The following is a 22,139-nucleotide window of genomic DNA, read 5'->3' as shown; positions in this document are numbered from 1 at the left end:
TGCCTGCTCCGTGTGTCCACTTGGAAACCTATGTGAAGGAACATTCAGCCTGAAGGAGAACTTGTGAGAATCCTCCGCTGTCTGATCTAAAGCTGAAACAAGAGCTGTCTCTTCCAGCCGGGAGGGAAGCGAAGTGGAGATGAGACCAAAATATTATTTGGCGTTTAATTCATATTGTCCTCATTGTGATTATTTAAAAACCTTGGCCAGAAATGGCACAGACACAAAGGAGCAGAAGGAGGTCATTCTTAACACCGATCCTGTCCTGCCACGTAATTTGATATCATCATGGCTCACACAACAATTTTATGTCTTTTTCCAGCCCATCCACAACATTGTACTGGCTAACAGGTATTTATCGATCTCTACCATAAATAGACATCGATAATGTAAATCTGTGGGAGGAACATGTTTCGTTTCGAGACAGTTAGGTTTATGCACGAATATTACTGGTTTTGCAGATGAGCAGCCGAGTCTGGTCTGACCACTTTGCAAAACATAAATTAAAACACGACGCTGATGGGATTCGAACCCACAACCCTTGAATTGCAACCTGAATAGAGATGTAGAAGTCCAACGCGCTTGCCATTGCGCCACAGAGCCGCGCCTTCAGTTACTTTTAAGCACACAAGTTTGCCTTTGACGCATTGCATTCAGGACACCCATCTCGCGTCTGCCTGTCCTCGTCACACTTTCTGGTACCTGGTCCTTATCCACGAGTGCTCTGGCTCATCAAGTGTTCGTCTACAGACAGCTGAAACGTTCTCATGACACTTACCTTTACCACATGTTCAGATAATGATTTCCAGATAATCAATACTCTACAGGTGAAAGTATTCGTTCTCAATCTCCTCCTTGTCTCCTGACTTTCATTTATGTTAATCTGTTCATTCCGAATACAGGCTTATCCCTGTCACACATATCCATCCTCTTCATAAAATGAGCACGTTAATCGGTTTCTTATTCAGCCTTCTCTGCGCTTAGAGTAACATCCCCAGCCTAGCTCGCGTACCTTCAGAATGGGAGTGGTCAAACACTTGCCATTCTTTTCATCTCCTGTGAAATTCTCCTCCTGCATTCAGACGCTTCCAGTATCTGGCGATTACAAGAGAAAAACAAAGTTCTCAGAAGAAAAGCCTAAAGGTCTGAACAAAATCAGCAGCTCTTGTCTATCTCTGATGAGGAAGGAAAGTTAACGCTTCGAGTCCAATGATCCGTCTTCAGAACTAATGGGAAGGGAAGGTGGGTGAAGAATGTGTAAGACAGCGGACGGTTTCTAAAATGATTGAACTTGATGTTGGGTCCTAAAGTTTTCATGGTCTGTCGGTAGAAAATGAGTTGCGTGCCTTTCAGCTTGTGTTGTGTCTTGAAGGAGCACTGCAGCAGACCAGAGACTGAAATGATGGCCTGGGAACACAGTGTCTAGATTTGAGTGGTGCTGGAAAAGCACAGCAGTTCAGGCAGCATCCGAGGAGCAGTGAAATCGACGTTTCGGGCAACAGCCCTTCATCAGGAATACAAGCAGAGAGCCTGAAGAGTGGGAACACAGTGTAATGTTGAAGTTATAGGAGACTGGAAGATCGGGATAGTTTATATTGATTCTGGACAGATCGTAAGTGATCTCAGCTTTGTCACCGACTTTATTTTCCTCTCTCCATTGGAGAGAGATCACATTCTGAGCAGGAAATACAGTTGCCTAGATTAACGGAAGTGCAGACATATCTCTGGAACATGCAACCGGGAGCTTCCAGAGTGAGGAGAGATATCTGAAACCAGCAGGAAATGTAACTGACAACATCGAACGTTACAATGCAGTACAGGCACTTTGGCCCTCGCTGTTGCCACAACCTGTAAAATAATGTGATGTCCATTGTAATGGTAAATTAACATGTATTTTGAATCCAATAAAAGCACAGGGAAACAAATAAGTAATTACCTGACTTTGCAGAGTTATGTGTTGCAGATAGATAGAAAAAAAATGTAAAGTTAAACCGAAATAATAACAGACATACAAGGCCAGTAAACTACCATATCAGGGACAAAAAGTCAAGGAATGAGAAAAAAAAAATCCTTTTGATGTGGAAGGCACCTTTCCTCACGTACCATTGGCGAAGGCATCCAGCGAGAGGTGGCAGAATTTGAGACGATGCATACTGCAGGCACAAAAAAACGAAAGATTCTGTTTTCAGCGACGATGTGCGTACCTGGTTCAATGCACACATAAGGACAGATATGAAGAAACTAAATTGGCTAACTCAGGCAGATGGAGCAGTCCAGGTAACCCCCGCAAAGAGGGTAGCCTGGCGATTAGGTATGGTAGATGTCTCGGACCCAAGATTAAGAAGGGTCCCTACAGAGTGCAGGGCAAAAGGCAAACGTGATGTGGGGTTCATAGGAAGCTGTGAACCCATAAGAATAGCCCGGAAGTCTGAGTATTGTCCATGCAGAGCACGAGACCCGTTAAAACACGAGGCTGTCAAAGGATACTACTTTGCTTCCCTCCTGAAAGCTTTAGTGATAATTCCCTGTGGATAATCACCGGTGAGAGACCCATTTTTCTGGTCAAAAAGGCAAACATTCCAGGTGAATCGGGGAACCGGAGCTTTGTTCAAGACCTGCAGGTAGTCAATTATGCTGTTGTTCCGCCGGCCCCAAATGTTCCTAATCCTTGTACCATATGAGTTCAAACTCCACCTGACAGTAAATGGTTTTCTGCTATGGATTTATCAAATGTCTTCTTTCGTGTACCGGTACACCCAGAAAGTCAATTCTGGTTCACTTTTCCACTCAAAGGCAAATCATATACATTCAAGCGACTTTGTGAAGATGACTGTGAGTCCCCCACCATAATTAATGAGGCTCGATGCTGGAGTCTAGAGATTCTTGTTTTAACCCCGGGGTCAGCACTTCTGCAGTATGTAGACGAATGCTTAATAGCAGCACCAACAGAGGAACAATGTGAGAAAGATACGCTTGTGTTGCTCTGCCATCTCGCCAGGAATGGGCACAAAGCTTTGTTTCGCAAATCTACAATTTGTGCAACAACAGGTGAAGTTCTTTGGTCATTTCCTGTCTGAACAAGGGAAGGGCATTGGTCAAGACAAAGTTCAAACAATCCAGCAAATTCCAAAGCCTCACATGAAGTAACAATTGCTATTCTTTTTGGTCATGCACTCCTCCTGTCGATTTTTTATCCCACATTACACAACACTTGAGGCGCCACTAAATGAAATTTCCAATGGCTTAGAGTTTCAGAACCAGAGACCGTTGCAGTTGAATTAAAAAGGCGCTCCAAACCACACCTACACTGGGGGTCCGAATCCAAACAAGCCTTTTGTACAAACGGTAGATGCATTACATCTGAGCTGATGCAGGAGAATGTGGGAAAATTGAGGCTTACATTTTGGCTATAGGATTGCCTATATGCCTGCAAGCCGTGGCTGCAGCTGAAAAAGTTTGTTGTAGCGTCCAGGGACGCAGTCGGCTTTGGAGAATTAACCCTCCTGGTCCCACATGCATCCTTACTGTTTTCCGAGAAAAACACAGCACACATGTCTGCAGCACGTTGGCTCAGAAACAATACTGTACTATTGGAGATGCCTAACATTACAATAACGACATGTAACGTCCGTAATGCTGCTAGCCTTCTCGCCACAACAGGAGACAGAGACCCACATGACTGTGTCGCTGTAACTCACCAAGACCAGACGTGCAGGATTCACAAACTCAGAATCAGGATATTGCGTTTTTTTTGTGAATGGGTCCGCATTCAGGGGCAAACGGAGAGGCCAGAATTGTGTTTGGTATGCTGTAGTAACTACCCACGAGGTAGTCAAAGCAGAATCACTCCCTTGTCATCTGTCAGCTCAAGCAGCAGAGCTGATTGCCTTGACTGAGGCATGTCAATTGGCTGAGTGAATGATAGTGAATATTTACACAGACAGCAGATAAGCATTCGGGGTTGTACATAATTGTGGAACTCTGACCTACACTGGAAAGTCCAAAATACACCATGGCCTGACTTCTGACCTCCTGGAAGTGGTCCTACCGCCTAAATCATTCGCTGTCTGTAAATGTGAAGCCCACACGAAAAAGTACGATTCCCTTTCTCAAGGCAATGCGAATGCAAACTCACCGGGAAGGACAGCAGCCCAGCAGCCGCTAAGTGATCAGTTGACATGTGTATGTCAAATATTTGTAATCCAAAGCAGACTTATGGGAGGTCGAGTCGCAGGCCACGCCGAAGGACAAGCGTGAATGGAAAATGCAGAATGAGGGAATGGGTGTGGTGTGGCCCCATTGGTAAACCCTGTCAACGCGATCATTATTCCCATTCCATGCCAATTAACACACAGTGAGGACCATGTGTCAAAAGGGGGGATGTAGCGAATAAAGTGGTGTGATTTTATCTTGATATTTAATTTGATTTTCGTGGTCGAATCTGTAAGTCCTCTTCGGACATTGTGCAAAATAATTTTCCAAAGGTCATCTTAGTCAGTCCGGGACTGAGGTTTAGAAAAGAACAAATGTTTCTGTTTTTTTTTGGAGCTTGCTGTGTTTACATTCTCCCCGCCTCACTCAATGTAGAAGGACTTATACACTTCATTTCTGTCAGTCCAGGTGAGACACTTTGTGACGCGGGTAGTTTCATTGGCAAAGAAAAGACATTTATCCCCATGAAGCTTCCTTTCATCCTCTGTCTGCCCATTCATTCAATTTGATCACTGCTATTCTGATAAATTTCACCTCTGCTCTCCTGTTGTTCTTCCGTAATTCGAGGGAACGTCGAACCGAATCCCAAAATCATATTAATGTTCGGTTGTTCATGTTACATCAATGATCAGACCAGAACAAGCTAGCAGGAAATTGAATAACACAAAAAGTATTTTTAAAATTCCTTCCAGAAAATTAACCGACTGCAAAGTCAGAATATGAGAAATGTCAGAGTGCACTGATATTTAGCCCATTTCACAATGCACAGATACACCTAGACGAGTTCAGTCTTTGCGAAATGTTTATTTATAATTGTGACAATTACCTGGGGCAGATCCTCCCTCAATCCACAAAAATGTATGCTGCCAAAAATTATTTCAGTTCAGATTAAAATGGCTCAGGATACTTTCCATCAACACAAAGGTTACTGCGCCATGTCAATTGAAGTGTATCCAGATAAGGTTAGAACTCCCAGCCTTTTCTCCTACAGCTCCCTCTTCCAGTTGCTCCAGCCTAGTTTTGAGCTCCCAACCTGGGCGTTTCACGCGCCTCTCTGCCTTCATCGAAGAACTGCATGCTCACTGACTTGGTCACTGGCAGAAAGAGTAGAGATTCATGCGTTCATTCCGCACTCAAATTCCGATCGGATCTTCACAACTGTGTCGCTAAATTTCTGTGATTCCAGACCTGGAAACCAGTGTGATTGAAGTGTGCAATCGTAGTTACAACCTTGTCTCGAGGCACTGGTAAAGTAACGATGAGAAACTTCGTTGTTATTTAAACCAACATTTCAACAATTTGTTTGCTAAGCCTGTACATTTCATCTTTTCTCGAAATCTATCGAAATCAGTCTTCAACATTCTCAATGATGGACTCTCCACAGCCACTGAGGACATCGAAGATGACGATACAACCCAATCTCAGTAGGTTATCCTCTTGTGCAAGTGGTGCTGTTCCTCGCTAATCTTAGCCATTGCATTTATTGTTTTTACTATTGGTTATTTTTTCATGAGATCGTATAATGGCTCGTCCTATGCATTGTGGCCGAAGCAACCTCCATTCAAATTCGAGTATCAGTAATGCTCATTTGTTCCATGTTACTCCACATAACCCTTGCAAAACAAACGCATAAAGGAAGAAGTCAATTTTTAAGGTTAAAATGCTCTCGAAGGTGATGATTTTTTTGCTTCAAACTTTATTTGCACCTAATCTCGGAGACGTTCCTCCCTTTCCCAATCACTATTCTTCCATTCTATCCTTCCTCACATGCCACTGGGGCATTGCACAAAGTAACATTCACTTTCACATTGACACCGTTAAGTTAGTGCTGCAGCTGTCACTCTTGTTAAGTGAGCTTGCACCAAGACCACCATGAGGAGCTTTAAGCCACTTAATGCAATCAGATAATGTGGTTGGGTTATCAATCCTCATGTAAAGTGTTTGATTTGCATGGACCAGATATCATTGGAGCACTGGGTTCATGAAAAGGACGTAGAACAGTATCGAGGAAAAGAGACTTAATTGGAAAAGACCAATGTTTGTGAATTCCCCACATTTATTTCAAGTGTTTATTCGTCTCTCGCTAGAGTGTTATGTATAATTCTGCAATTCACATAAAAAGAAGCGATATGACAGCTGTGGAAATGGTGCAGAAGTAATTTGCCAATATATTGTCTGGATTGAAGAACTTCAGCCATGAAAGAGGTTAGACAGACTGGCCTTGCTTTTGTGAGAGCAGGAGAGATTGAGAGGAGACAGCATTGAGATGTAGGAAATAATGAGGGGCATGGATTGGGTACACTTAACGAAAGATTTCTCGATGATGGATGGATCAATCGATCATAGATTTAAGATAAGAGTCATAAACGTTCGAATAGCTCTACAGAAAAAAAAAACGTTATCAGCTTGCAAGTCATTGGAATCTGGACATCACTGTCCCTATGAGTCAGAGCGGCAGAAATTCTAATAATCTTCAGAGATACTTAACTGTGAATTTGTAATGCTTAAGGCATACAACGTTAAATGATGGAAAATGGGATAAGGATAATTAAGCAGGTGTTATTGACAAGAGCATGCACAAGTAGCTTGCAGCCTCAGTTAGCTCCGACATCCACCGGGTGGCGTTTGGTAACCTCAGTTGTCACGTGGGTTACCAGTGTTCATTTTCCCGCTGGGGCGGCTCTGACTTTTTCTGGGGTTCAAGGTTTCTGAAAAGATCTGTAGTTCCGGTGAAGGGTGCAGATGGTGTGGGGATGTTCGGTGGTTTTTTGAAGTTGGTTTGAAGCCGTTTCCTCCGCTTTCTTTGTGATATCTTCAAGGCAAATGAAATTCGTCTGAAGCGCTGCTGTCCTGCAGCATTTCGTTTGGTCACCTCAGTTGTCACGTGGGATGCCAGTGTTCATTTTCCCGCTGGGGCGGCTCTGACTATTTCAGGGTTTCAAGGTTTGTGTAAAGATCTGTTGTTCAGGTGAAGGATGCAGATGGTGTGGGGAAATTCGGTGGTTTTGGGAAGTTGGTTTGCGGCCGTTTCCTCCCCTTTCTCGGTGATATCTTCAAGGCAGATGAAACTCATGTGAAGCTCTGCTGTCCTGCAGCGTTTCGAATTGATTTGATTTATTTCCCACTGCTTTCAGTTGCTGTTTTTTGTCGTTACTTTGCATGTCCTAGTATGTTGAGTCCAAATTTGTTATCGAATTTGTTGTCCTCGTCATCGCTGTGCATTGCTACTCGGGACAGCTGGTTGTGTTGTTTCGTGGATCTTCCAGAAATATTTTGCAACAATAGATATTTCCGCAGATTCTTTGTCAAAACCAACGCCAGGGGAACATGCCATTACCCAACAAAGCAAGCTCTCCAAATTATAGGTAAAAGTATGTCTCGGCACGTACAGCCAGACTCCTCTGACCACTCGGAGTTATGAGACAGCATAAACCGAAAGACATATTTGACAACAACTCACCAAAAAATGGACCAAATACCCATCATAGGCAAGACAAATTTGGAAAAAAAGTATTGCATGTCGTGACTGCAGGAAACATTATACAGGACAGACAACTCATGATACGCATTCTTGAATATCAAGTTGACATGAAACACCACTGCCAGGTGTCCGCAGTAGGTTGACTCATGACACTGAGTGTCACTGATTCCGTGGCTGGAATCTCGCAATGTGTGACAGTCTGCAGCAATGGAGAATGTGTTGCTGGAAAAGTACAGCAGGTTAGGAAGCATCCAAGATGCAGGAGAATGGATGTTCTGACATGAATACTTCATCAGATATTCGGCCAAAACGTCGATTTTGCTACTCCTCAGATGCTGCCTGATCTACTGTGTTTTCCAGCACCACACTCTTGACTCTGATCCCCAGTATCTACAGTCCGCACTTTATACTCCGTCTGCAGCATTAGTTAGTTCCTTGTGTGCGGGAACTATTGATATTACCAATGTAAAATTCGATTGCTCATTGAGAAACACAACAAGGTCCGCAGCCCAAAAGAGTGTTTCTATTGTTTTGAGTTTCCTGGCTGTACAATGTGTGCTTCTGTGATCGCACAGTTGGCAGTGCTCTGGGGAGCGGCTGCAGTTATCTGCGTTTACATCCGAGATGCTATTGGTGCTATTTGATTTGTTATTGATTTGTGCAACAGTAACACAGTGACAAATCAATTAATATTTCAAGAAGGCACACCGACGTGGAAAATGTCGAGGTGCTGGTGACATGTGATCAGAGATTACCGAGATTCAGGAGAAACGAATGTTGATTTCTTTCGGGTCGTGATGAAGAACAACCAGGGAAATAAGTCACCAGCGGGTACAGTTTACAAGGGCACTCACAGGAAGCAAAATGCGAAATAAAACATACAAAATGACGAAGACAGATGAAGGATGAGCGTAATCATGGGTAATCTGACTTCCACTCCGCAGCTCCCCTAATTCCCACACTCAGCCCCATTGTAAACAAATGTTAGAGAACCATAAACATTAACATCGTCTATTGGAACGATCCAAGTCTTTTCTAAATTTTCGATTCGGCTATTAGTTTCTGTTACTTTTTTCTTTCCTGGGAAATCATCTCTTTCATTGTTAGCAATCGTAAAGGGAGCCATCCTTTTTGTCATGGAAATAATATGATACTAAACTTTGTTTGTGGCGTGTATAAGACTCCACTGTGTCACACGTTTCTTCTACTTTCTCTCGATTTTAATGGTACTCTGTCTTCTGAATCTTCCGACCAACGTGCATGACCTCATAATCCGGACATGTAACTGCATCTGACAAGTTTTTGTCCACTCACCCAATCTATCTACATGCCTATTCATATTGCCACGATCTCATCATAACATGATCTCCCACGCGTGTGTATTATCAGCAAATTTGGACATATTTTACACCTGCCCCTTTCTGCATGCTATTAACAGAGAGATAATTGAAGCCTTGAATATACCCAGTCTTGAAAGGCCTCTGCTGTAAATGTTTCTACATACTTGCTACCCTCTGAATGTGAGAACATCCTCCTCATTTATTTCTTATGTGGATAACCCCTTCCCCTGAGATTGGGATCTCCGGTCCTTCACTATTCTGGATATAAATTAGAACAGAACAAACTTTTATAGTAAAACACAATCTCACTGCTGTCTCCAGTGCCAGTTCTGATTTTTTTTTAACCTCTGTTTGAACAAACTGCCCTGATGAGCACATTATTACTGACAATGACACATCTGCTTCACAGGTGCTTCAGTGCCTGTGATTGGAGTGGAGCTGAAAGGCGCGAAAAAAGTGCATCTTTTTTTCACTCGACCATTGCCATATTATTAACCTCTCTGCTCATGAAAATGGATCCGTTATATGCATTCAATCTCTCATCAATACCGAGCATGTTTCACTCACAGTTGAGTTTAAATGATTTCTTGTTGGATGAGTTATCTCTGCAACTCCAGAAAAACCGTCTCAACAACTCGATATGTTCTCAGGTCTGCTCATTTCTTGACATACAGGAAACTTGCTCCAAAGTTGTGAATCTCTCCACAAAAGAAATTTTATTTATCTCTCTACATGGTGCAAAGCAGAGGATTGTGAAAAGATTCTGGGAAAATGTTGCCAATTGTCAAGTGAGAAACCTTTCAGCAAGCAAAACAGAAATCCCAGCGTCGAGCTTTGTCAATCTTTAGATATTCCTTGGGGCGCGGATTCAGTGGAAAATGTAGGGTGAACTGGCCGGCTGGGCAGAGACAGTTTAGAAATCTTTCTGTTCTTTTGGAGGCCGGTATTTTGACTCTGATGTACTCCGGATTTGAATTGATCTGTGACATTGAAGGATTCCGTTCCTGCACGTCAGGAAGTCAAATCTCATCTCAGCTCCGGGGCAATTAGAAAATGCGGGAACAGATAGGACACTGAAAGGCTGGAAATGAGGCGATCTCTACAGGAGGATAACTGATTTCTGGTGTCATGCATGTGACTGTAAACGGTGGGATCAGCCTACTCCCATGACTTCACCGTGAATTGCCCAGGATTTATTTCGGAAACGACATACTAATTAAAGATGTTTGTCAATATGGGAGGAGCAGGCCGCAGCTTGCATTCGGGGATCATTGAAGCCATTGGCTCAACAGTCTCTGTGGCGATGTTAGTCAGTGCGTTCGGCTCTTCACTGACAGGTTGCAGTTCTCCCACCACCCAGAAACAGAGCGACAGCTGTTCTCACACAATCTGTTTTTTTTTTGTCCGCACAGTTCATGGATTTTACCGAGTTCAGAAAGTTATTCCTCAAAAGGCTCGAAGGGAGAAGGTTCCGCTTTTAGGAGAGCTGGTTCCCGGTGACATGTATGTGTCTGCAAAGTGTGAAATCAAACTGTTCCCATTGTCCACAATGAATGCTCCAGGATTAATTTTGGAAACGTCATACCAATTGAAGATAATTTTCATTTTGCGAAGGACAGGCAAAAGCTTGAATTCACTAACAGTCTGCTTTAGGAGATCCTGCAAGGGGCCTGCTACAAGGGACTCCCCAGCCTCTGTGGAGCAATTAGTCCTCTCGTTTGGCTGTTAACCGAGAGGGTGTGCCCACGCATGGAGCGGTCGCTGTTCTTATCCATCCGACTCCTTTGCTGTGCACTTTCTGGTTTTTAATAAGGTCTGTAATATGTAGCCAAACGTAAACACAAATGTGAGGAAACACAAATGCGTTTCTGTATTGTTGAATGGCTCGTGAAGGGTTGTGGACACTCGGACTCTCAAACAAAAACCGAAACTGCTCAAGGAACTCGGCAGGTATGACATTACCTGTGAGAGAAAATGGAGTTCTGAAAAACTCCTGGAGAAGCTCCGAATCGTTGTCTCTGTTTATCTCTCCCCAGATGCTGCCAGATCTGTTTAGTTTTTCCTGTAATTTCTCCCTTTCTTTTTAAATGAGTGACCATTTCAACCATCGAGATTGTTTACACAGTCCAAACATGTCCTGACATTTAACCCTATCGAAACTGTGGTGATTGAATTCAAACAAATAAACTTGAAACAAGTGTAATAGCGCGCTTCTGCAGTTGTGGCCAAGTGGTTGACGCGATGGGCGTTAATTCCACTGTGGATTCCTCATTGCAGTTCAGTATTCTCTGACTGTAATTGAGAGCCAAGAGTGAACTTGAAGAGTGCTTGTTCTCTGCTTTCTTGTTTCAAATTCAAATCGCAGGATAAGGTGAAATGCGTATAACTCAGGCAAGGAACGTTAGTAATCTGCAACCAACCGCCTGTCAGGATGTAAAAGGCAGAAAACTCCAAAGCAGGTAAGTTCCATTTAGTTGTACATTTCCATTACTGATTACGTTTGCCCCTCTGACAAAAGTGATGCCAAATGAGATAAGAACCGTTAAGGGGATTGTGTTGGACTGGTGCAGACTTAGTGGGCCAAAGGACATTTTTGTGCGAGACACTTCCATGGTCAGCTGCGAGGTGGTCAGTTTGCGAAGTAACAGGACATTCTTTGCAAAATGTCCTTCGGCGAGGAAGAGGTCGAAGCTACTCTCCCCGATAGTTCTGACAGTCACGGTATTCATTGGCACATTTCAATTGGTAATAACTATTACGGTGCATATTTGTGGAATCAGTCTATCTGATAATCAGGACGATGAGACCGTGATGTCTCATTAACCAGCCGAGAGCAAGCCCTTGCAGCTTACATTCCCTGGCTTTGCTTTTGAGATAAAGATTACTTTCTCGATGTGCCTGCGTTTATATCAAACAGCTCATTGACATCGGGACTGGACGTTCAGGGGAAAGTGGAGGTGTGACAGAGGCAGACATAGAACAAGATGAGACGTGAAAGTGTTTAGATTTTGCCGTGGGTCCGTTGTTTTTTGTGAGGAATGTCTGCTGGGCGCTATCCTGTCAGGCCCCAGGAGCCAGGCGGCTTGTTTTGCTGGGATTTGTGTTATTGAAAGTTACACATGAGAAGCGTGTTCGATTATTTCAGCTCAGTATCCATTTCATATCGCGGCTCACCACCACGGTGCACATTTTCTGGCGAAGTGCCTTGTATTCCACTTCAAGACGCCTTTCTTTTGAGAAACTTACAGACGTAAAGCACATGGAGTGGGGAGAATCCTGAGGACACTGTCACTGTCGGAGAATGTGCCTGTGTGACGGCCGCTGTATGTGAACATGAGAATACGCTTTCAAAGGGGTTACAACAGTGTGACCAGGTCAACCTTCAGTACCATTGTTATGTCATTTAAGATCACAGGGAGAATGTAACTGCTGCAAACCGGGACGAGAATAGATGTATGCCTGATATCGTGCGCTTCACGATGGACGAATGACACTTCTCCACTCCTCTCCCACACGCTTTTTAAACACGAGGCCAGAGAGAAACTGACCTGACGAGAAAATCGCTTCACAACCTACTACTACCAATTTTGCAAATTTATTTCTATCTTGCCACCTAAAACATTTATTTAAATGTAAAGAAAATGAATGTGCGCTCAGCCAATGGGACACCTTTGGTAACAGTCCTTCAGCCTGAAAACGACCCTGCACCACCATTCTGAGCATACTTCTGTTAAACTGATTTTATATCTAAGTGGAAGACTTACATTTAACTCCATGCGATCTAACTTTATGAATTAGTCAACCATGTGGAACCGTGTAAAATATTTTATTAAAGTCCAAGTGAGCAAAGTCTGTTATTTGTCCTCATTGATCTTCTTGGTTACGCCCTCGAAAAACTCAATCAATTCTGTGCAAAACCATGCTGATTATCCCGATTCATTCCTTGTATCTAAACATTCATATAAACCCTATCATTTAGAATTGCACCAAACAACTTACCCACGACCATAACCAGACACAATCATCCTTCGCTCCCAGGCTTCTCCGTGAATTCCTTTCTAAACAAAGGCACAATAGCCATCCCCTGGTCATTCGGCGCCCCACTCGTCATAATAGATGATAAAAATATTTCTACGAAAGTTCCAAATGTTTCTTTCCCGAACTTCCCACAAGTTTCCGGGATACAGGAGATCAGATCCCAGAGAAATATCCAACTTTATATTTTTCATGTGCTGCAGCCCTTCCCCTTTTCAATGTGAACGACTTTCAAAACATCAATGTTTAATTGTACCCGTTATGTCGTTCTCCATGGGGTAAACTGACGTGAAGTGAACATTATATGAGTCTCCATCTGCTGAGATTCAAGACAAAGATGAGCTCTTTCATCTTAAAGTCCTATTTGGTCTCAAGTTCTTAATTATTGTAGATTCTCTTTAGACTATACTTAGCTTTATGTTCTGATGACGTCTCATATCCTCGATTGACCTTTATAATATCCTCCTGAAGAATGCCCCTCCACTCTTTATATCGTTCAAGAGATTCACTTGAAACCATGTGTTTATATGGAAGCTGTCCCCCTTTTTTAAAAAAAGTCTTATGACAAGGCGTAAATCTCAGCAACCAACATTGTTCTAACGGAATACCTACAATGTGGAACACGGTCATTCGGACCAAGAAGCCCCCACTAATCCTGCGAAGGGAATCACACCCAAACTCACACCTCTACTCAATTCCTTAAACTCTGCATTTCCCATGACCAAAGAACGTCAGCCGCACATCTTTCGTCTGGGGAGGAATGTGCAAACTCCAAATACACAGTCATCCAAAGTAGATATTGAACCAACATCGCTGAGGCCGCAAGACATGGGTACTCGCCAGTGAGGCAGCCATTATAAACCTCCGATCCACCACTCAAAACATATCATCACCAATACCTACTCTTAATGTTCCAAATGCATCTTCCCAGAACCTCCTATTGACTGAGGTCTAAACCTCTGCCCGTGCTTTCCTATTCGCTTGAACTGAACGCCTGCATTGTATTTGCCTTCCTAAACACCAACTGAAACTGCATGTGAAACATAAGAGAAAATTGAACTTTGAATTCTTTCTGCTTTCATAAAATTGTTTGTGCCTCTACTCTTACCACCAAACATATGACCGCACACTTTTCCACAAAGTACCGCAACTGCAACTATTTTTTCAAAGCACTCAGTTTGTTCAAGTCATTCTGCCGCATGCCCGCTTCAACAATAAGATCTGGCCTTACGCCTATCATTGTGTCTTCTTCAAATGGAGCAACAACACCCTCAATTCCTTTGAATGGATCCTTCATACATAATGTGAATAGATGTGTTGGAATACTGACTCCTGCTGAACTCCACTAGTCACGGGCTGCCATCCTGGAGAAGACCCCTTTACCCAACTGTCTGCCTTCTGCCAGTCCGCCAAGCCTCAATCCATGTCCTCTTCTTTAGCAGTTTGCCGTACTGCACCTTGACATATGCCTGGGGAAATTCAAGCTGGTCACCTCCACCAGCTTGACTCCGTCTAACTTGCTCATTACCTACTCAAAGCATTTAACACAAAGCTGATTTATTTGATTGTTATCTAGAATATTCCAACTTTGATTCCAGGCCTGAATGTGAAGAACAACAATGTTCAATTGCTGTTGCGATACGTAAACACTATGCTGCCTTAGTAGGGTCGATGAGTGAGTGAATTCCTTCCCTCGATGGGATCCTCTATTCTCTCAACAGGGTCGATGAGTGACCTAACTGTTTTGCTCACATGGAGCAGGTAAATGCTTGCGGCCAAATGCAAACCAGATGGTGTACTGAGAGTTGAGATGATCGCTTAAACCTATTCCTGGAATAGGTTCCTTGAAACGTCTCTCACAATTCGAAAATATCGATGGGAAATCATTTCTACAGAGACTAGAGAGCACATCCCACAGGCTACATATTTGATAGGTCTCTCCACAGTGTGATGACGCTCATGATGAACTGTCCCCAGGAACGTTTATAATGATTAATGTCTTTATTCAGTGTGAACAAATTGAACACACACAAGTATTCAGCACCTTCTGCAGCACTTCTCGCAGTCATGGCATTTAGAAAGACCTGTTAATATGGCGAGAAAGGTGATGATCCATCCGGTCGCTCGGACTTTGCAGCACGGTTCCACAGATTTGGAATTGGAAAGGTCTCTATTCCGGGTGAACACGTGGGTCAGACGTCAGGTCTCTATATATCTTAATGGACTCTTATTTATGTGGGCATATTTCTCAGAGATGAAACCACATAGAAGTTTGATAACATTTTCCAAAGTTCGGAGAGAGAAAAGGTTTCTCATTAGTATGAGCGTCGTGTTCGGTTCTCCAATCGCTGGACGTTTTAAAGCATTTTCCGCAGTTCAGACACTGAAATCGTTTCTCATCATTTTGAACGAGTAGGTGTCGCAGCAGGTCAGAGACAGAGTGAATCCCTTCCCACACTCTGAGCAGGTGAATGGCTTGTTCCTGGTATCATTGCGTCTATGGGAATTCAGCTCAGACAGGGAAATGAATCCCTACATTTCCACAGTCATTCCTCACTATGACTGCAATTGAGGTGTGTAAGTCTGATGACAGGTAAAAACATGGTCCACATGCACAATAAGTGAACAACTTATCTCACACTATTACCACAGCTTTTTCCTTTCATGTTCAAAATCTGATCAAGTTGTATTTGGGATAAAGTTCGTGGCTTCATCAGATTATGGTGGAGAGGTTGACTTCTAAATCTTCCCCTTCTCATATCCTGCGAAATTGATGTGATCCCAAAATGAAAGTGTGAAACCGTCTTTCAAAAGACTCTAGAATCTGTCTGAAGACATGGTCTGAAGGTAAGGGATTTTCGACACTAAGAATTTGACCAGAATTTTGTCAGAATCTTTCATGCACACAACTTTCACCACAGAGAACGAGCAGGTCAGCAGGTGGATATGAACACGATCGTCTCCGTGTTCCCTCCAGGTCAAACACTGTCCTGACATGTCTGACATATAGTCCTGTTGGAGCAGACATTTCTTACAATTCAATCATTGCAAAATTGAGGCCTCTGACTTCAGTCCAAAACTCAAAATTCACTGCCTCGCCACTGAGTCGAACGTGTGATGCTGGAAAAGCGCAGCAGGGCAGGCAGCAACGAATGAGTTGGACAATCGATATTTGGACTTCATCAGGAAAGAGGCTTGTGAACCGAGGGGGTACAGAGACAAATGAACGCGGGTGGGGTGGGACAAGGTAGCGGAGAGTGTGATAGATTGATGGAGGTGGGGACAATGATGAAAGGTCGCAGCGCAGGCTGGAGCAGATAGGTGGGATGGAAGATGTACAGATAGGACAGTTCGTGAGAGCGGCGGAGGCTCTGAACCTGAATGAACTTGGCTGTGTGGGAGGGAGATTTGACTGTTCAGCCAGAGGCCAGTGGTGTTGTTTGGTGCGGGTGTCCCGGAGATGTTTTCCGAAGCGGTCTGTAATTAGGCATCCAATTTCCTCAATGTCGAGGAGACAGCAAAGGGAGCAATTGTTACAGCAAATGACATGCGTGGAAATGCAGGTAAAACTCTGATGGACATGCAAGTGTCTTTTGGGCCTTTGACAGAGTTGAGGACGGATGTGTGCGTGGATGTTTTGCAAATCCCGTGTAGGAATGAGAAGGTGCTGGGAGGGGAGGGTGGTTTTGTGGAAGCGTGCACTTTGTAAGGGAGTGGAAGAGGGAATGATCTTTATAGAAAATGGATAGGGGTGGGGAGGGAAGCACATCTTAATTGTTGGGGTTCATTTGCAGCTGACGGAAATACCGGAGGATGACATGATGTCTACAGAGGCTGCTAGATTTTAAAGTATTGAAGAAGGAAGTTCTGTCCTCGTCATATTTGGAGGGATGGGTTTTTGGAGTGGGGTTGAGGGAAGTGGATGAGATGAGCTGGAAGGCATCATCGACGACGTGACAAGAGAAAATGCCTCGCCACTGATTCAAATTTCGCCCTGGCATTGGTTTGAGTCTGAACAGACACGTCATTACCATGGTGACATCCTTCAACTCGTGATGTGTTTTTAACCACATATCCCCATCATCACCATGTCAGCCGACTTGCACCTCATTAACATCATTAACTCTTCCTCGTCTCTGCCCTCCTGCAGCTCAAACGCTAAACCATTTGTTTGGACGACACGGTCATAATACACTTCGATCCGTTCTTTCAAATTCTCTCCATGCTCTGGTGTTAGTGGAGCAATGGATAGAGAGAGAGAGGAGTTGAGCACGTGGCTACACGGATGGTGCAGGAGGGAGGGTTTTGGATTCTTGGATAATTGGGGCTCTTTCTGGGGTCGGTGGGACCGGTACAAGCAGGATGATCTTCATCTGAACCAGAGGGGTACCAATATCTTAAGGTGGGGGCGGGAAATTCGCTAAGGCTATTGGGGTGGGTTTAAACTAATCCAGCAGGGGGATGTGAACCAAAATTGTAGTTCAAGTATAGAAAATTTTGAGAGTCGGGAGGTCCAGAATCAAGCTTCAGGGGCGCAAGATGGCACCAGAAAGCAAGAATTTGGTTTGGAGTGTGTCTGCTTCAATGCCAGGAGCATCCAGAATCAGGTGGATGAACTTGCAGCTTGCATTGGTACCTGGGAATTCGATGTTGTGGTCATTTCATAGACATGAACAGAGCAGGGACAGGAATGGTTGTTGCAGATTCCAGGATTACAATAAGTACAGAGAAGAAGGTAAAAGAGGGAGATGTGTGGCTGTGTTGGTCAAGGACAGTATTACAGTTGCAGAAAGGGTGTTTGGGTCTCGTCAACTGACGTAATATGGGCTGAAGTTAGAAACAGGAAAGGAGAGGTTACGCTTTTGGGAGTTTTCTACAGGCCTCCGAATAGTTCCAGAGATGTAGACGAAAGGATAGCAAATATTATTTTCGATAGGAGTGAGGGTGAGAGGGTAGTTGCCATGGCGGACTACAACTTTCCAAATATTGGCAGAAAACACTATAGTAGGATTACTATAGATGGGTCAGTTTTTGTCCACTGTGTGCAGGAGGGGTTCCTGACACATTATGTAGACAGGCCAACAAGGGGCGTGGTCACATTAGATTCGGTAATGGGTCATGAGCCCGGCCAAGTGTTAGACTGGGAAGTAGGTGAGCACTTTGGTGATAGAGATCACCGTTCTGTTGAGTTTACTATTGTGATAATATAGATAGGTGTTTACCACTGGGCAAGAGTTACAGCTGGGGAAACGTCATTTATGATGCGATTAGGCAGGATTTAGGAAGCATAGGATGGAGAAGGAAACTGCAGTGTAGGCACGTTAGAAATGTGGAGCTAATTCAAGGAAATGCTACTGTGTGTCCATGATAAGTGTGAATCTGTCAGGCAGGGAGAAAGCTGTAGAGCGCGGGAGCCGTGGTTTACGAAGGAAGTAGATTCTCTGGTCAAGAGGAAGAAGAAGGCTTATGTTAGGATGAGATGCAAAGGCTCATTTAGGGCGCTTAATGGTTACAAGGTAGCCAGGAAATACCTAAAGAGAGAGCTCAGATGAGCCAGGAGGCGACGTGAGAAGTTGTTGGCCAGTAGGATCAGGGTTAAACCGAAGGCTTTCGATATGTATTTAAGGAATAAAAGAATGACGAGAGTAAGATTAGGGGCAATCAGGGACATTAGTGGGAAGTTGTGTGCAGAGTCAGTGGAGATAGGGGAAGCACCAACTGAATACTTTTCAACAGTATTCAGTCCAGAAAACGGCAATGTTGTCGAGGAGAATACTTAGACACAGGCAACTGGACGAGGTGTGATTGAGGTTCACAAGGAGGAGGTATTAGAAATCCTGAAGAGTGTGAATGTAGATATGTCCCCTGGGCCGGATGGGATTTATCCTAGGATCCTTTGGGAAGCCATTGGGATGATTGCCGAGCCTTTGGCATTGATCTTTAAATCGTCATTGTCTACACGAATAGTGCCAGAAGACTGGAGGATAGCAAATGTGGTTCCCATGTTCAAGAATGGGAGTAGAGACAATCCTGTTTATTATAGACCAGTAAGCTTCACTTCAGTTGTTGGTAAAGCGTTGGAAAAGGTTATAAGAGATAGGATTTATAATCATCTAGAAAAGAATAATTTGATTAGGGATAGTCAGCATAGTTTTGTGAAGGTTACGTCGTGCCTCAAAAACATTATGGAGTTCTTTGAGAAGGTGACCAAGCAGGTAGATGAGATGATGTTGTGTATATGGATTTCAGCAAGGCGTTCGATAAGGTTCCCCACAGTAGGCTATTGTAAAAAATCCGGAGGAATGGGATTGTTGGAGATAAAGCAGTTTGTGTCAGTAATTGGCTTGCTGAAAGAAGACACAGGGTGGTAGTTGTTGGGAAATGTTGCTCCTGGAGTCCACTTAACAGTGCTGAGCCGCAAGGATCGCTGTTAGGTTCACTGCTGTTCGTTTTATAAACGACGTGGATGAGGGTGTAGAAGGGTGTGTTAGTACGTTTGCAGACGACACTGAGGTTGGTGGAGTTGTGGATAGTGACGAGTTACGTAGAAGGTTGCAGCGAGATATAGATAAGCTGCAGAGCTGGGCTGAGAGGTGGAAAATGGAATTTAATACGGGCAAGTGTGAGGTGATTCATTTTGGTCAGAGTAAGAGGAATGCAATGTACGAGATTAATGGTAAGATTCCTGGTAGTGTAGATGAGCAGAAAGTTCTCGGTGTCCAGGTACACAGATCCTAGAAAGTTGCCAGCCAGATTGACAGAGTTGTTAAGAAGGCACACAGTGTTTTAGCTTTTATTAATAGGGGGATCGTGTTCTGGAACCATGAGGTTATGCTACAGATGCACAAAATTCTAGTGCGGCCACACTTGAAGTATTGTGTACAGTTCTGGTCACCGCATTATAAGAAGGATATGGAAGCTTTGGAAAGGGTGCAGAGGAGATTTACTCGGATGTAGCCTGCTATGGAGGGAAAGTCTGACGAGGAAAGGCTGCGGGACTTGTAATTTTCTCGATAGAGAGAAGAAGGTTGAGAAGTGACTTAACAGAGACATATATTATATTCAGAGGGTGAGGCAGGGTGGATAGGGAGAGCCTTCTTCCAAGAATGGCGACAACCAGCACGAGGGGGCATAGCTTTAAATTGAGGAATGATAGATAGAGGACAGGTGTCAGATGTAGTTTATTTACTCAGAGAGTAGTAAGGGTATGGAACGCTTTGCCTGCAGCGGTAGTAGATTCCCGAACTTTAAGTACATTTAAGTCGTCATTGGACAAGCATATGGACGTACATGGAATAATGTAGGTAAGGTGGGCTTCAGATTGGTACACAGGTCGGCGCAACATCGAGGGCCGAAGGGACGGTACTGCGCTGTAATGTTCTATGTTCTATGTTCTATGCTCTAACTCCCTCAGCTTCTGTTCAATGGTGCACTTGCGTTCTGTTCACTGTTTCATTGTTCATTATCTGAATGACATTTTTACCAACGCCCATTTTCCCAAACGTGCAATGCGGCCTTCACAGCTTTATCTTTCCACACGGGCTCCCTCATGGTGGAAGGGAAGGAGTTGCAGGTTATTCAGCCAATGATGTAATCCTGATGTCTTCCAATACCTCCTCTGCATGTGGGTGCACTCACAACAAGGGTTGCTCAGCCACCACTGGGCAGCTAAATTTCAAAGGTTTCATCATTTTCCACAAATCTCTTGACTGTCTTCCCTCTATGTATCACTGTCATGTCGTCCAGCCCACTCAAGAGCAAACAGAGCTGGTCAATAGTATGCCAACCCAGCCAGCGGACACGACATCCGAGATTGTGTTTTAAAGTGCTCTCTCAGATATCTGCATTCCCTCGAATTCCAACCTCCAGAACATGTTCGATTTGAACTGTTTCACGTTTGGTGCCTAAACGTCATCTGCCAAAGCCATAAATTATGAAATCCCATCGCTATGTAAATCGCACAGGGCTATAGGAAAGGAATTACTCACCAAGTGATGAAGAAAAACTGTAATACATGCTGAAATCAATGACAATTAATTGGTATTAACACTACAACGTGCCTTTTTCATAATAGAAACTTCAAAACTTTTCCTCTGTGTGAGTTTAAACAAATGTTGATCCCTGTCACATTATGAGATATTGGGAAGCTGACAAAGTGTTTTTACAAACAAGTGATCAAAGAAGTGGGTTTCAAGTCGTATTTTGTCACACAAAACGAAGCTTGTATCACAAAACTGATTTGACAGAATTTGTTCTGCTCGAGGTCATCATCTTTTGTCAGTCTCAAGACGTTAGTGCTTCCTTAACTCAGTGGTTCGAGCCCTGGTTTTGTAAACCAGGAGTTGTAGCCTCCATTCTCACGGCGGTCTTGCTGAATTTTCTTACAACTATTGCAGCAAGCATCCGAAGGTGCGTTCTATATGTTGTTAGGAAATATTTTTGAAGGAACAGCTGGAAGTCATTTTTTTATGCAGACCAGGCCTCATCTGTTTCAGTTTGGAAGTCCACATCCGTGTTTTTCTTTCGAGGAATATGAGAATGACAAGCTTCTGATGCGAAGAATGCCTTTGTTTGGCAGGAAGAACAACGTGACTCAGTAGAAGCAGTAAAGTAATGGTGAAACAGTGCAGGACGAAAATGAACAGGGATGCGGCTGTGTGCTTCCGTTCCTTATGTAGAAACAGGAATGTGCTGGAATCCAAATTAAACAGATAGGAGGCCGGAAGAGCATAGCAAGCCAGGCTGCCATAGAGGTGGAGCAATTAACGTTTAGCAGGTTCCAAATATTCACGATTAGGGCAGTCTTAGAAGGACAGCCTCCTGCCAATTTACCTATGTAACCAGAAACGGGTTTTAAAGCTAATAGTGAACAATGAAGAGGCCAGACTGTTCAATTCTTCATTTTATGGAAATTGGGCTCTCCTGAGTCCTTCGTCGCTATCAAAAGATGTGTCTGTATAGTTCCCTCTATGGGTCAAAATGAGGTTCAGTTCTCCCGCAGGTCAGGAACAAATGTGACGGTATCTGACTTCAGTCTCTATCGCTGGTTCATTTGAGATTAAAACTTTGCA

At 43.7% G+C, this 22,139-nt stretch overlaps 1 non-coding gene across 1 annotated transcript; it reads right to left on the bottom strand.

The window, feature by feature from the left end:
• Positions 1-511: 511 nt before the first annotated feature.
• Positions 512-603, bottom strand: trnar-ucu (transfer RNA arginine (anticodon UCU)). The gene is given in 2 exon segments: positions 512-547; positions 567-603. It is a non-coding gene; the product is annotated as a tRNA-Arg (tRNA).
• Between the last annotated feature and the right edge of the window lie 21,536 nt (positions 604-22,139).

The sequence above is a fragment of the Chiloscyllium plagiosum genome, unplaced genomic scaffold, assembly GCF_037043375.1.
Source record: "Chiloscyllium plagiosum isolate Xiang-an unplaced genomic scaffold, Cpla_swu_hap1 HiC_scaffold_29, whole genome shotgun sequence".
NCBI lineage: Eukaryota > Metazoa > Chordata > Chondrichthyes > Orectolobiformes > Hemiscylliidae > Chiloscyllium > Chiloscyllium plagiosum.
The sequence above is the reverse complement of the archived record's forward strand: the minus strand, read 5'-3'. Positions and strand labels throughout refer to the sequence as shown.